Below are 17,831 nucleotides of genomic sequence, written 5' to 3'. Positions count from 1 at the left end.
GGGGAGACCAAGGTCTACATCCTGATGTTCTCTTCGAATCTTCTAACTACAATAATGGGAAGTTAATGCTGAAAAGCAAAGTATCTACTGTTCATTATTACCAGGATAAATACAATAATAATACTGAAATATATTAATCAATTTTCAGTTACAGGTCTCTCCTTTGGTGCAAAATATTTTGTGAATGGCTGGGAAAATATAAATTTTAAGAACTCTCTAGTGAAAGAGGTAGTGACAAGTACAAGAAATTTATTTGTGGCGATGCTAAGAAATCACTTATGTGGAAAAATACATTGCTATTAATTAAGAAAATGATCTATTTATATTTATTGCAATGTTTTGTCTTATAGGTTACATACATAATATAAATACAATAAATATCAGTAACATATAATTTATTTTATTGGGTTATTTTACGACGCTGTATCAACATCTAGGTTATTTAGCGTCTGAATCAAATGAAGGTGATAATGCCGGTGAAATGAGTCCGGGGTCCAGCACCGAAAGTTACCCAGCATTTGGTCGTAATGGGTTGAGGGAAAACCCCGGAAAAAACCTCAACCAGGTAACTTGCCCCGACCGGGATTCGAACCCGGGCCACCTGGTTTCGCGGCCAGACGCGCTGACCGTTACTCCACAGGTGTGGACAGTAACATACAATGCTATTAACACTTAAAATAATAATAAAATGAAACAAATATCATACAAACATTTTTACTTTATTTTTAAACTTAGGAATGTGTAAATTGCTTAGGTCTGAATTATTTTTCAATACTGAATTGTATAGTCTTGGTCCATAATTCCTACCGTGTCTTAATCCAGCCGTAGTGTGGCATTTAGGTTCTGCCAAAAGAGTTGGGACATTTCTTCTGGTGTTATGTATATGTTTGTCAATTATACAATGCATTCGATTTTTGTGAAAATAAATTAGTAATGTATGTTTATATATTTGCTCAATATTTAGTACTTGGAATTCAGAATAAATAAATTATGTCGGATAATCAAATGGTTAATGCAGACAAATTACTCATTCAAATTGAAAACTCATCCCTTCATACCTTTACAGTTAAAGTAATTAAAAGGTAAAATCATGTTGGAAATATCTATAAAATAGGATAAAAAATATAATGGAGATAAAAAAAGCATATCAACTATGGTAGTAGATAGCATGCAACATAACTTCTTAATGTCTTCAGTATACAGGAATTGAAACGTTTCACTCATATCGTAAAAATAATAACTCCTTTGCCAAATACAATTTATACGCACATTTAAGCGATGGGCAACATTTAGAAGGGACTTAGCTTAGATTTCTGGCACTAAAATTTACAGAGATGTTGTGTTAGATCTTTATGCTCGCGTGATAGTTCTCTTATCCTGTCCACTAGAGATAAAAATATACATTGTTCTTTCCAAGTTAATTTCTTGTGTTACTAAAAATAAAACAACCCAGTTGTAGGAGAGCCATATCATACAGAGTTAGCAATCATTCTAGGAGAAGTTCTGAATCCTAAGCTTAAGTGTTGAATGGCTACAGAAATTTAGTATAGCTGCGTTCAGTTGAAAACCTATTCGCAAACATAAGGAACATGTGGAAGAATATGAAGTTCGACAAAAGCGAGGCTTTGCAGCCAATCGCGCAAATGGATGGGATGTAGAAGAGCTCTGACTTACGTAACCTCTCGTGTACATTAAGGATGGAAACGACTTGGTTGTACTTCTAATAAACAGGGTGATTCACGAGGATTTACCGTCCTTTACGGAGCTTATTTCCGAAGACATTCTGAGCAAAAAAGCCATATAAACATTTGTCCTAATCTCAACATTTCCAGAATTACACTAATTTGAAGTTATTTGTAAAGTACCATTATTCTGGAGTTTTAAGGGTAAAAGAATATTACTGATGAAGAATTAACTATTCAGGAGTATCATTTCTATAATGAAGATAAAAAGTGTTATGAATTCCATAGTTGCTTCATACAGAATTTCTTCCCTATTTTTAACTATAAAATTACATTTTCTTACGCATTTATGACAGTAATTGTTGCAAATCACGCTACTCTTGTAATTTCTTTAAGACTGTACATTAGGATGCATAGTTAAACTGTAAAGAATCAAGTTCTTAAAGTCGTATGATTTGTAACAATTTTTGTGATAAGTGCGTAAGAATGATGTCATTTTTAGTTAAAAATTGAAAAATAAAATCTGTACAAAGCAATTAGCAACACATCTTTAGCTTCATAACACTAGAAAATTAAAGAAATAACACTTCTGAATAGTTCATTCTCTATTTTTAATATTTTTTTACCCATAAAACTAAATAAAAAAGTATTTTCCTAACAACTTCAAATTAATGTAACTCAGAAAATATCGGGATTAGGACATATGTTTATATGACATTTTTTTTTGCTCAGAATGTCTTCGAAAATAAGCTCCGTAAGTGACGGTAAGTCCTCGTGAATCACTCAGTATGATGGTATGGATTAGGATACTTAAGGGGAATTTGTTGCCAGACAATGTGAATTTTTTAAAAATGTAGTGTATCCCAATTGAAACGCCCTAATTTGATTGGCCTGTAACTCCGGGTTTATGTGACACAGCGAAATAAAATGTACATTGAAAGCCACAATCACATGGGTTTTTACAAACAAAAAATCAAAGCACCTCTACATGCCATTCACTGTAAGCTCTGCAAAAAATTAAATTCCTACAACCATATCCTGCATTAGAACACATCACAAATTAACTCTTGTACCTCATGAGGAGGCTGCCTACCCCAAATCCGGACGTTATAACGATTAACGTTAAGTGGAAAGTCGGCTCTTCCCAAAACATTTCCAAGGACAAAAGGACATTATCGTTATCGATGCAATCCAGCATGTCTTCCGCTCCGTTCGGTTTTGTCGTCGGGTTGCAATTCGTGTAAAAGCCGTTCCACCATAGTTGAAGCATGACCTAGTTATCTCGCGCAGGTTATGTGGGCGGAAGCACGTGGAAATCTTACGGTCCACAGAATATCCAAGGTCATACTTCAGTCACCATGGAACGGCTTCTAGCAATTGAACTTTGTAGGCATACAGCCTGAGTCGCTTATGAAGAACCCTATACACAATTGATTTTGATTTGCACAGTTCCTGCGGAGCTCTGCGAATGGATTTCCGGGGGTTTGTTTCAAAACCTTCTTAGTCACTGATCACGTCTCCAAAAACGCAGCTTTCCATGCCTTAATTCTCTTCGCATCAGATGGATCCCTGTTGTACATCGCACAGAAGCGTCGTTGCACCGTAATGATGAAATCTTTTCGCATAAACTTTCTTTCCATCAGACGTCATTTTCACATCTGTCTGTAAACACCGCTAACTGCCGTTGCTCATGAAATAAAAAAATTCACCGAAACTTGGGGAGGTATCTTACCATTTCCCACTGGAAAAGACAAAGATCTGGCCAGATTAATTTGTTACCAGAATTTGAAATTAGGGACTTTGAATTAGGACATTTAATATAACTACGTTTTATTTTGTCTTATTGTTAGCTTAGGTTATAATATTCTTATCTACATGAACTTTTCCCTATTATATCCTCTTGCTAGTCAACCCTTTCTGACCTGAATTTACGGCTGCACAAGATCATAGACACACTATGGAGAAAAAAAAACAAAGGAGATGGTCAAGGAACTGGCGGGTGCTACACTCTGTCGGTAAAGAACGAAACTACTTCTGAGGATACAAAATATAATCATCAGGCAAATCATATGGTTCAGAGAGTACAGAAATGTTAGTGATACCGAATGTACTCATTCGAACAGAAAGAGTTAAATATGCATTAAAAGTTCTTACACATTAATTTACTTTTGAGAAAAATTAATAACAGAATTTTATTAAGCTTCCGTTAACAATAACAGTACATGCACGTGAATTGTCACAATTTGCTCTTTTCCTACAATTCTGATTAAAAAAATTAATGTCATAGATTAAATATAATAGAAGGCATTCTTCACAAAGGAAAATGTTATTTTAGGTATTATGGTCTTCGGGAACATTTGAATTTATTAATTTAAAAAATATATATATTTTTCTGTCATATAGTGGCATCTAGGTCAGAATAATATTAATAAACAGAGTGTCTCAGGAGGAACGCAAAATATTTCAGGATAATGTAGTTTGGGTTATCCTACGTCGATTTAAACTGCTACACCTATGTCCGATGTCTAGTGGTTGGGGAGAAATTAAGGGAGAAATACTGGAACGTCTTGCAGTTCCGTATATTATACTTGACGTGTTACACCAGATCTTTTGCACACGGCAGTATCTGGGCACCGCAACGCCTGCGTAACATATACAAAGAAAACACGTTCACTTGACATTTATTTCGAGTATTCGCATAGTGAATATATAGGCACACTTTTTGTTGTTCATAAATTTTGTAATGACAATGCGTTGGATACTGTTGTAGAATGCAGACAACGTTTTCCCAATCGAAGGGTTCCATCTGGCTGTGTGCTCTCCCGTGTTTACCGGTATGTTATCTGAAACTGGAAAGCTACCAAGTGTCTCATTGAAGTCGGAAAGAGAAACGGTAGCGGTACCTGATAGAATTTACAATTTATTTAATTTATAAGAAGGGCAAGCTTAATAATTTTTCTTGCGTAATTATTTTATTTTCTTACCGAGTTCGTATTTAATTATGAAATAAACTTATTGAAACAACATACGATCCCTCAATTTCAATAGGCTACTGTATCATATCTAAAAAAAAACCGTCTATATATCAGGTTAAATCGATAGGTTACCCCAAACTACATTATTTTGAAGTATTTTACATTTCTCCTGAGACACCATGTTTTTCATTAGCATTATTATATATCTTGTAAAATAGACTGCAAATTTCATGTCTGGCTCAAATAGTTTTTTTTTTACAAAGTGTACCAATAATTTGGAATATGTAGATTTCGGAAAACAGCATTTGAAATTAAATGTATATTATTTGTCATTATGGCGCCTTGATTTGAATAACCATTTTACTGAATATAAATAGGTCTACTAAAGGATTATGTAACAAATACACAGAATCTTTCAGAAAAGAATGCTAATACAAGTACTATTTTTACCTTGTTAACGACCAACATCGCTTAATAGATATTTTCATGACAGATAAAACAAGACACACAATAAATTCTCTTGCCCACATCCAAATGTCCTTAAATTTTGTTCACTGTAATCGATAGACAACTCCCTGTCCGCAAAACTGGTTTTATGAAACTAGTTTATCTAATTATTTGGAAACTTTGTGTCACATTTTTAAAACTATTCTCCGAAAATTTTATAAACTGTAACTTCACTCCTTCAGTTTTTTTTAACCGTGGTAAAATACTTTCATGACAATTTGTAGGTAAGCATAAGTAAATAAAAAAACAGTGTTATCATTTCCAGAACTATATTTTGTTTACTATTAAAACATGTATTTGTAAGACGTTAATTTTGAGTCGGTTATTTCTGAATTAAACTGTATATTAAAACATCCTGAGTTATGTGATCTTCAACATAATTTTAGTTATGTGATCTTTCGCAACTGCAGAGGTTATATCAGCGTCGCCGGTGTGCCGGAATTTTGTCCCGCAGGAGTTCTTTTACATGCCAATAAATCTACTGACACGAGCCTGTCGCATTTAAAAACACTTAAATGTCATCGATCTGGGCCGAGATCGAACCCGCAACCTCGAGCATAGAAGGCCAGCGCTATACCAAGTACGCTACCGAGGCCGACTAGTCATTTCATGACACAGTGAATCTTACGAGCAAAGATTCTGATGGGAGCAGATAAAGTTATTTTTTTCTTTCACCATATTAATAATGTCAAAAGAAGTGCTTATACAAATTTTGGCCACTCGAACGCAATTACGAGGGCCGTAAAAAATAAGTTCGCCAAGGGCCGTTAACAGAAAGAAAACACAATTTCATCTTGAAAAAATTTATTGCAATAAACAGAGCAATTGTTGAGCTATTTTAAACATATTCCCCGCCAGAATTGAGACATTTGTCATATCATGGGATCGACAGAGACGTGCAGACGGCTGTCAAACGCTGGTTCCGATCCCAGGGGGCTGACTTCTAGGACACAAGGATACAAAAACTGATCCCATGGTATAACAAATGTCTCAAATCTAGAGATGGATATGTTGACAAATAGCGCAACAATTATTGCTGTATCTGTTTCAATAAATCTTTTCATGCAATTGTACTGTTTTTCTGTAAACGGCCCCATGACATTGAGTGCAATTAGTTACCACTGCCACCGAATATTTACCCATTTGCAGTGTGAATAAATACATACATAGAGAGAAAAATCACTTTCTGGACGGCCTCTTAATTGCGGTCGAGTGACCAAAATTTGTATAAGCCTTCTTTTGACATTATTAACATGGTGGAAGAAAATAAAGTAACTTTTTTTATCTGCTCCCATCAGAATGTTTGCTTGTTAGACGTAGGGTAATCGACATGTGTAAGAAGACGCCTAGCTGGAGGTTAGGATAGAAGATCGACATAGGTTGCAGTGTTGAATTGCAATGGATTCCTCTAAAACAGCGTTTCTCAAACTTTTTTGAAGTGGGGATCACTTTTTAAAGTCAGAACAGTTCCGCGGACCACCTTACTCTTGTTCCCATCGAAAGCAAATTTATCATTTTCGTAGCATATTTTAATGCCAGTATACTTATATTTTAAAATTGAATTAAGGTTCGGTACTTTGGTCCTCTGTTATGAATTCGGGTGGTCCCTGGCTGAGTTACAGACGCGGCGCCAGATGTGCAGGGAAAAGATGTCGAGAAACACCACGTATATAGTGCTTTAAATCCCTCTTTTGTTGCTGAGAGTAGAATGGGAAGTCGATAGATGGGTAGGGTAATAAATTTCATAAAATGCAGTACTGGGAGAAAAAGTGAAACTCGATTGCCATGTGTCATTTCCAAACTCTGAGAGTGCTATTCATAGACATTTCGCAGCACGCCCTACGAGCGTACTAAGCTAGCCCCGGCTATCCACTGGTTACTAGTACAGAATTCAAATCATATCCTATCGCTAACACTGGTTTATGAATACGAAAAACGCTGATCATCCACTGGAAACCCGCGCTAAAAATGTCTATGAATACGGCCCTCGATTTTAAGCTATAGTGTGATACGTAATTCGTTTGAATTTTATTTTTCCTCCTTTTTTTTTTAAGGACCACAAGGGCAGATCTCGAGGACCACAGGTGGTCCGCGGACCATAGTTTGAGAAACGCTGCTCTAAAACAACCTCTGCATTTTGGAGCGTCTACTACATCATACTGTTTACATTCATTTAGGGATCTTATATACGGTTTGCTATTGCTGCATGTAAAAACTTTTTGTTTTGGTTTGGTTAGCCTGCTGATTGTGAAGTTCAACTCAACTGTTAACGTAACATCTCTAAACATTAATCTTCCGCAATAACTCCACTTAAGTCAAATAAAGGACACAAGAACATGTCGTAAAATAAATACGGTCTCCCCAACGATTCATAGCAATTGATTCGAACGGATATACAAGCAAGTATATGGCTGTAAACAATGCTATGTCTCAGTTTATAGTCCAGTAAACAAATTTATGAAACCAACGAATTCATATGTAGGCTATGTGTTTCTCCCAAAGTCTTGAAGTAATACTGTAGATATGTTATTTTCTAAACAGTTTCAATTTGCTGGAAAGCCACAAACATAGTTTGGGATTTAGCATGTAACAAAGATTTATTTTCCTTTAAAATAATAATATCTTGCTCTGTCATAGAAGAATGGACACTTTCTGGAGACTATACATCACGACAAAACTGTCGTTTTTATGTCAAGTGAAGCTATAAGCATTCCAAAATGGGAGTTTGAGGTAAATTTTACTGGGATATGATAGATTTCGTTGATCGAACAGAGTTGGTCATGGTACCAATGATGCTGTTCCATTCTTAGTTAATCTATATATAAGGAGTTCCGAGGCAAAGATAAAAATCATTAACACGTTTTATGACATGACTAGAAATCTTTTAACAGTGTATGTCACTGTGTTTTATTGAACATACATACATACATACAGCCCACACCTGTGGAGTAACGGTTAGAGAGCCTGATCACGAAACCAGGTGATCCGAGTTCGAATCCCGGTCGGAGCAAGTTACTAGAGATGGGATAAACTGATCTTTTTAAGAAACAGTTTCAACTGTAACTGTTTCATGAACGAAGCTGTTCCAAAATAACAGTTTCAAAGAAACAGTTTCATAAGAATATTTTTACAACCTCAGTGCCAACTTTTCCAAGTGTTCCAACTGTTTCAACTTCTCATCTGCTTCAGGAACATGTTTCTTAGACAGAACCATTTTATAATGGAAAAGAATTCTTCCCAATGACACTGAAGCAATGGATACATATTTAAATCTCGCAATATTTACCATGCAAAGTTTGGTGATAGAAAATTAGAGAAAAATGTAGTTATGTATTGAAATGTATTGAAATGCCAATTATGAATAATATGTTAACTGTAAATTCATTGGTAAATTAATTAATTAAATTGTAATATAAGCACTTATGTATTAGCAGCCTTAGAACACTGAGGCCGATGAATTCTTTAATTAGGAGACTTGTTAGGGAATTTGATTCATACAATTAAATTTTCGCGATCCTACATAGGCTACTGTTGCACAAAGGCAGTGTGGAACACGGATAATATTATATCTACTTTCGATTGGAGGTCAATGATAGCGCTACATATGCCTTTTGCAGACAACAAAGAGGAAAACTGTTTAGAAATTGATTTCTGTTAAGTCTTATATTCTGGTGGGGCTAATGGCTTTGTTGAGATTCGAATTAATATACACGGCTGGAACATAAACAGACGATTATCATGGACAGATCATACTCTGTATACCGGTACATAATTAGGAAGTGGAAAAACCGATTTTGTATATGGACGAGATGCGGATAGATAGGCCTACCAATTTAACTTTTCCCAGGTGCTGGCACGATAAAAATGTTACTGTAGTTTGTGTGGCTATAAATTACATTTTAGCTGCATGTTTTTAGTGCCTAATTTGATAAATTCAGGACCAATTTTAGATGCCTAAAAGTCAGTTTTCAATGCCTAAAAATCCAAGGTCTAGTCTGTGGAAAAAATTAGGGCTTAATGTCACTAATATCCTCTCTATTCGGTGAGGGTGAGGATGGTTTTGCACTACGATGGTCTTCGAATTCAGTCGCTGCCGAGAAATGTGTCTCGTCTGGATTACCAGGAGCTACAGACACTTTGCTCAAATTCCTGGGCTTCACTACATGTTGAGGAACTTCATAGCTTCAAAAATGTGATCATTTTACTATGTGATCGCTGCAATTACCAGGATCTGCACATCGAAAACGTGGAATTTTCCCACGTTTGACGGCAAATTGTTTATTGTTTAGTTAACTGTCCGAAGACAGGTATAAACCTCATTAAGTGACACCAATAAGGCATCACTCATGAGGCAACTAAGCTAGAAGATAAAGGGATAGGGTGGACAGTTCGTTTTCCCATCCTTTGCATACATCGCTGACTAGAAACATATTACACTAATGGACTGCAAACTAATCTGTTATAGTAGCCTATACGCCCACATCATCCTCAGCTTTGTTTCTAAAAAGAGTATTATAAGTGAGAATTAATTAGCTCTAATGTAGCATATCGTAAGCAATCAAATCAACAACTGAAGTGTTGGAAGATAAAAGTTATCAAATTAATCGATAAGATTTTTCAGAAAACATTTTAAAAACGTAATCCCATCTTACCTATAGAAAAAAATGTTTGTAAAATATTTTTAAGAAATTCCCCATTTAAAGGTTTCTAACAGTCAGCTTAGTCTAATTTCCCCATTAGAATCATATAAACCTTTTAAGAATACATTTTTGTGACGTGATGTTTAATCTGGAAAGCCCTCAATTATTGTGGAACATTTTCTATTCTTATCTTGAGATATTTTACTTACCGTCCTGCTTCATTTCTGCACTTATCCCTTTCCAACAACTTTATTCTTCACTAATCAACGATGTATGTAATGGAGGGGGAAAGGAACTGGTCACCCTACCCCATTATCTCCTGGCCTAGTTGCCTAATAAATGATGCTTTTTGTATCACTTGTGAGGTTCAGACCTGTCTTCGGACAGTTGACTAAACAATTACTACATTCCTTTTGCTATGGTACTTGTCTTTTTTATCCCATACAGCAGGATTATTATAAATAGCAGCAATTAATGCATCACTATTCATTTTACTTTCTGCTGTGTACCGATAATACAGAATACAGGCGTCAACAACCAGCGAGCAGGAATTAAAGATTCATTCCGGTAAACTTGTAGGCTCTTGTTGCACGCGTTGACAAGTACGAACCTGTATCCTTTCTGTTCGGACCTCATTAGTTAACATGCAGAACTTCTTGGCGCGGGTAAGCGCGTGTCGGCGCCGGTAACCTGAAACCGGGAAACCAGCGTTCTTTGTGTGCGTACCCGTACGCTGTAAGTGAAATCAAATCATGCATAAGCGGGGACGTCCGAAAACAGTTACAACAGATACAATTATTGTGGCAGATTATGGCAGTGAGTATTTTTCCTCTGATGGTCGGAATATTGTTTGTAAGTTGTGTGGAACAAAAATAAGAGGGGGCTACCATAAATGTTATATAGAACAACATATCGCAACTAAGATGCATAAAAAAACATATTGTATTACATAAACACAGAGAGAGAGGAAAATGTGCCTTGAACGTTTAACTTCAGTTCAAACAGACACAATACCTTTTATCCAGAAAAATGTAGGATTTTCAACTCTGTACTATTCGAGATGAACAAGAATGTTCTAGAGAAGACCAAAATGTTAACCCACATAAAGGAAACACTAATACTTCTTCTTGATTTAAATTTGCCCCCGTCATGTCATGCGACGTAGAGAGAGAAATCTTTCCCAACACAAATCATCTTTGGAGGAGAATAGAAGATCTTTTCCAATTGTAAACTTCAAAATGTATATTGTAATTCATTGTAACAAAGCATATGCACATAATGCATAATATAGTCACAATCAATTACCTTTTCATTTACTTGCCCATTGCTAATATTAATTAATTTATTTTTATTTATTTAACCAGGTAGAGATAAGGCCATCAGGCCTTTTCTTCCCCTCTACCTGGGGATTACAACTACAATATTAAGAATACAATTACAATTATAATTACAATTAATATTAAATTTACAAATACAATAAAAATCAAAGCACTAAAAGATTAACTGATTAATAAATGCTAGACAGTTTATTGTAAAAGTTAAGAAGAGAGAAGCATTTCTTTCATTGATTAAATAAAAATTAAACCTACTCTACGTAGTAAGAAAATGCTTAATAAGTTTGCTTTTGAACGCTACTGAATTCCGACAGTCTATGATGTCACTGGGTAGGGTATTCCACAAGCGCGAGAGCGAGATTGTGTATGATGATGAATACGATGATGTCTTATGTGTTGGTATGGCTAGTATGCGGCTATTTTGCGCGCGTGTGAAGAGATTACGATATGATGACAGGTAACTGAAACGGGAGGCAAGGTAGGTAGGTGTAGAAGTGTGAAGGACTTGGAAAAGGAGAACAAGAGAATGAAAATTTCTACGTTCGTTAAGCCGTAGCCAGTTTAGAGTTTGGAAGGATGGGGTAATGTGGTCAGCGCGACGGACATCGCAGACGAAGCGAACACAAGAATTATGAACACGTTGTAATTTTTGCGACTGGTTGACATTGAGGTCAGTCAGTAGAAAATCACAATAATCGAAGTGGGGCATTACTAGTATTTCCACTAGTATTTTCTTGAGTGATAGCGGAAGGAATTTTCGAATGCTGTTTAAAGAATGTAGTATGGAAAGCACTTTTTTGGAAGTATGGGTTACTTGGTTATTCCAGTTTAAATGCTTATCAAAGTAAACTCCAAGGTTTTTAACACAGGAAGCAAAAGGGATTATTGTGTCGTTTAACTTGACTGGAAGAGCAGGAGTAATATTGCATAATAGACGTTGATGTCCCACTAGAATTGATTGTGATTTTCTTGCATTCAGAGTCAAACCAAACTTTCTGGCCCATGCAGATATAGATTCAAGGTCCTCGTTAACATTGTGTATTGCGTCATTGTGTGAGTCAGGGATTGTATGGATATAGATTTGTAAATCGTCTGCGTAGAGGTGATGCTTACAGTGCTGTAGAGTCGAGGGGTATGCATATGTTGTGTATAGTTACGTTCATATTACTGGAAAAGATATTTGGTTTGTATAATTTACGATTAAATGTGAAATTTATTCTACAACGCTGTGTCCGTCAGTTCACTACGTTAGCTACTGTTGTCACGCCAGGAGAAGTCGCCTGAAGTACTTAGACGGGGCGGAGGGGAAACAGTCGCGCATGCGCACCGCGTTGTTCACTGCAATATTCCTGTTTCACAAACATCTGCTGCACTTGTCTATGAGTCTTTGCGACTTTGTGAAAATAATAGTGCGGTTTTTATTGTAGTGTTTTATTAGTTTCAACAAGACAATTGTTTTCAGTATACCGCAAATCTTTGTATTGCTTTAGTTATCCTTTGCTTTTCGTGTTAATAGTGTTGATAATAATATATTTAATAGAATTTATGTTATTGTATACTGTTATTTAGGTTTATGACAGTTTTTTGTTTATTGTAAATATGTCGACAAAGAGGAAACAAGGATTGACAATCTATAGCGAAGAAAGGAATATTATTAGAAGTGCAAAATAATTCTGTGATGAAGAAAAAGAACAACAGTGCCTTTGCATTCCTCTTACGAAACCTACAGCAAAGGTAGAAAAATACTCTAATTTTTCCACAAGAACAATACAGCGCATAAGGAATGAAATGAAAGACTGCACAGAAGAAAGTGTGTTGTCGACACTTGAGGGAGAAAAAAGAAAAAACGGAAACGTCCAGACTACCGAAACGCAAATGTAGATGACTTCGACGGGAGATTGACAAAAAAAGATGTAATTGAGAATTTTTATTTGAAAAAGAAAGAGGGCCACCGGCGTAGCTCAGGAGGTAGCGCGTTTGCCTGCTGATCTGCAGTTGCGCTCGGGAGTGAGTTCGATTCCCGCTTGCGCTGACTACCTGGTTGGGTTCTTTCCGAGGTTTTCCCAAGCGGAAGGCGAATGTCAGGTAATCTATGGCGAATCCTTGGTTTCATTTCGCCAAATACCATCTCGCCATCATCAATTCAATCGACACTGAAGAAGCTAGTAGTTATTACAGTGTCGTTAAATAACAAGTAAAAAAAAGTAGTACCAAGCTGCAACAAACTTATACCCTTCTACAAGAGAAAATTGATTTGAAATGAAAGACAACATTAAGACGAATACTGAAGAAAAAGGATTTCAGGTGGAAGAAGTGTGCAGCAAAAAAGAAAAAGAGGAATCACTGTAAATTAGAATACGTGAAGATATCTACAGCAAATAAGAAAGCTTAGGAAAGTGGAAAAACCGATTTTGTATATGGACGAGATGCGGATAGATAGGCCTACCAATTTAACTTTTCCCAGGTGCTGGCACGATAAAAATGTTACGGGAGTTTTGACTACCATAAATGTGTCCAGAACACTCATTGTTGTCCATCAGGATGGGGGCGGTGGGGCTAATGGCTTTGTTGAGAGATTCGAATTAATATACACGGCTGGAACATAAACAGACGATTATCATGGACAGATCATACTCCAGCAATTTTGAAAAATGTGATAATGATAGTCATAGCGACAACACCGAAGATGCGGAAATTTTTGTCTGACTCCGTTCACTTGTAGCCAAGTAAGTGGACTGAAGTTTTCAGGTCAGAGTGTAGCGTAAAGTTCCCCCGTCCCGTCTATCTACTCCCCGCGCCAACTCTTAGCGCGAAGACAGTAGGCTGCCCTTATACCTTCTTCTCTTTCTAAAATCTGGTAATTCGATTATAATAGGGGCTAGTCTTCTGTTTCGACCGCTGTAGTTTTGCAGTTTCTGTACTGAGTTTGTCTATGAAGGTTGTTGGGTGTGTTTAGTTTGATAAACAACACCAACAAAAAAATCAGTTTTCTGTGTTTTGGGAAAAGTGTAAACTCCATTATGTCATATGAGAATTTGAGAGGTAAACTCGTGAAACGTTTGGATTTAAATTGAACGATTTTGGAGAAGTGCTTGACAGAAAAAAAAAGTTTTTTTCATGTTTAGTAATGCAGGAAAATTGTTACTAAACGTAGAGCGGCACTTAATTCGGAGCATGTGAATGCACTCACATGTTTAAAATCATGGATGAAGCACTAGGAGAGTCTTCATACTTTTTGTTAGTTATGTTTGTCTCAAAAATTCCCGGAGAAATTGACACAATTAATTATAAGCCTCATAATAAATATGTTAGTAATTAAAATAGTTGTTTTGTAATATAACGATACAATATATACATACAGTATACACAACATTTAATACTTAACAATAATCGTGTGTTAGAGTATATTAAAACATTTTTTCAACTCGATCAAAACTCGATTAATCTATCGATTATTCGATTAAATTCAAATATTTAATCGATTAAATATTTTGCACTACGTTTTAGGTTTTAATAATATTATAATTAATTTTATTGCTTTTAAATCTGCTACAAGTTCACCGCTGTGGAGTAACGGTTAGCCTTCTTGACCGTGAAATGAGCCCTGGCCCGGGTTCAAATCCTGGTTGGGACAAGTTACCTCGTTGGGATTTTTCTGAGGTTTTCTCTCAACTACTCGAAGCAGAATTGGATCTCGGACTCATTTCACTTTCATTAGTATCATTCCATTATTCATCTTAACAGTTTACAGTTTGTCCAGGAGGACATGGCGGACGTTGTTCCATGATCTGCCTATAGGCGGCATCTATCTGAGAGAGCTGGACATATCCAGAGAAGCTGCAGGGGCTTTAATAATCGGACTGCAGGTGACCGGGGTAGTTTAGCTCCCTTGGATAGATGGCGAGTTGGTGAGTCGTGGAATCGATTGCGACATGTTCTTTTGGTAAGGGTGCAACAGATTCAGACACAAGAATTGCGAACAAATGCCGTCGATCTAAGGAGACCGCAGAATAACATCACAGGTAGGCGTAGGATCAGGTCTCTAGTCAGAACTGAATGCTGTGGCTGAATCGATACAATGGCACCATGCAGTGAATCATGCGCTTGAAGAAGCGATCCCAATGGACTTCAACAATCATTCTAACGTAAGAAGGTTGCACAATAAGTCTAAGGCTGCGGTGCTTGCCTGCGGGCCCACCAAAGGAAAAAAATCTGCTACAAAATGTGAAATATAATTTAATACATCTTTCTGTGATGCGAAAGAAACTTTTATAACTACGATTAAATACATCTTGACATTTACCAAGATATATACCTATTTTCAAACCAGGACTGGACTAAATTCTGAAAAGAACCAAGTCAGTTGCAGGAATCATATCATAATCGCTCTCATAACGCCCAAAATTCCATTCTATGTGTACTTATTGCTTTCAGTATAGAAAACTGTTTTATGAAGAATTTGTAACATAATTTTTAACTGTATATTGATGCGTTGCCAAAATATGTAGCGTAATCTACTCATAAGCAAAAATCAGTAACGTATTACCTCCGAGAAATCGAAATTACATCAGATAGGTATAGTACATTCCATCTAATGGACTAGTTGCCTAATTGCTTGCTACGCTAGTAACCAGAGATTCGAAATTCGACTCCTGAAGTCAGGTGAACTCAGTGTTTTATTTTTCGTTCTCTCTCTTATTCTTTTTTAGTTTCTCCAGGAAAATATCAAAGTAGTACTACAGTCTAGTATATACAGTCACGAAGCTTGAGTTGTGAGGGTGCTAGGAACACTAGACTGTGCTGGTACTATTTCGCATTGTCTGTAATGAGGCGATATTAACGATCCTAGTGGTTAGCAACTATCTATGGATGTATATTTACTACGTATTGAGCTTCGTGACTGTATATACTAGACTGTGGTAGTACCTTGAAAATGAGCATAAACGTTTCATTATCCTTTTCTCCTCGCCGTATTAACTTTGTTGCAAGACTCGCGCTATTGGTAGTAATATTGTTGCGCAAACGCTTTTAATTGTACACATTTTACAATGAAATAATTTACTGTACATTCTATCTTCTCTTTCCTAGCAAGTGAAATTGGTGAAGGACTCTAGGCGAAATATTCCCATTAGTGTGCGCAATAAACGGATTCAGTGACTGCAACCGTGCAAATCTAAGGTTGTTTCATGAACCGTGGCAACCGCAGACTGCCACTTCATATTCTTTTTGGTCTTTCGGTCGTGTCACGCGCCGGCTATTGTACTAGAAAAGTGTTCGCACGTGGGGAGAATAGCGATTTCCCTGATAAGCACTTCTGATAAATATAAAGTACTTCTTTCAATGAGTGGATTTCACAGTCTGGGGCGCGAGGAATTACAACCAATCGAAACAACAAGTTATTGTGAGCGTTTCTACCAAATGGAACCAATTCGCTTTCATAAACAAAACAAACTTTGTAGTTCATCGGGATTATACACAGGCGAACATTAAGTTAAAATTAAAGTAGCGACTTAGATTTTTATGAAGCCCCTGAAGGTATTGCCGCTAGATGGCAGTATTATACATGTGTCAAGATTAACGATGTGCTCACAAGCGGCACAAGTGAAACGAATAATCAGCAGTTGCAAAATGGTAGGACCTCTGTACGAATGTAGGCTACCATTATCGAAGAACGCTCCTTTGTGCGATTTTTTTCTAGAAAAAAGAACTGGCAGCAAAGGATGTTCATAAATAAATGTTGCCCTGTGTTGTGAACATTGCCTGTCACGTCATACTGTCTAAATTGAGGGGTTTGGGGGAAAAACCTGGCAGTTCCAATTCAGTACTTTTCGAGATAATGAAGAAAAATTTACCGCCAATGTACAGAAGAGACAAGTCCGAAATGCATTATAACTATGGCTGTAATTCTTGGAACTACCTGGTTCTTCGACCAAACTACACTAAAAAAAAATGGAGCTGCCTGGTTTTCCCCCCAAACCCCTCAATTGAAGAATGTGATTCCAAAATGCGTTTAGTCTATTTTATGAAAAGACTGGGCTACTTTTTTATCTACTGATTTGCGGACTGAGCGAGTTTTCAAGTGACATGCACAAAGACGCAAACTTTTAGACAATTATTGGCTTTGTTTTGGAAGAAAAGAAGCGTAAAATATAAATATTGGTCTTGTAAACCAAAAATAAGGAACACCTTTTAAAACTTGAGAAAAAAGATTATATCTTTTCATTAATTCCCAAAACTAATATTTTAAATAAACAACTTTCTGATATTACAAATATTATAATTATGAGTGTATTATTAAAGTTGGGAGGATATGGTTTATTATGTGTATTTGTGATTTTAATTAATTTTTCTATATTTAATTATAATTGGATTTAAGGTCTATAAAAATCATACATATGCATAAACAATAAAAACGGTCAATTGGACTGAGTGTGTTTTGGAATCACACTCTTCAATTGGATGCAAAAGTTCTCTGAAGAACGGAGAAGTATCGAACACCGAGTCGGTTGGCCTGTGGATATTGTCATGGAGGCAAAGTGCAAGAGGTTGGCGACTTGTTATGCCTACGAGCAGACAGGAAATGAGCAGGGCATGAGGGAAAGAGAGGTGTATATATCAAGTGAAAGTTGCATGGTTGGTGAATCCCCATCTTCCCGAAATTAGCTGTCAGTCTGTGTGCAGTAAAAACAAGTA

At 36.4% G+C, this 17,831-nt stretch overlaps 1 protein-coding gene across 1 annotated transcript in view; it reads left to right on the top strand.

Moving 5' to 3' along the window:
* LOC138701674 (beta-glucuronidase-like) overlaps positions 1 to 17,831 on the top strand; it is a 55,523-nt gene that overhangs the window by 10,893 nt on the left and 26,799 nt on the right. The window lies entirely within an intron of this gene.

Source organism: Periplaneta americana, chromosome 6 (assembly GCF_040183065.1).
Source record: "Periplaneta americana isolate PAMFEO1 chromosome 6, P.americana_PAMFEO1_priV1, whole genome shotgun sequence".
Lineage (NCBI taxonomy): Eukaryota > Metazoa > Arthropoda > Insecta > Blattodea > Blattidae > Periplaneta > Periplaneta americana.
This window is presented reverse-complemented; position numbering and strand designations above follow the sequence as displayed.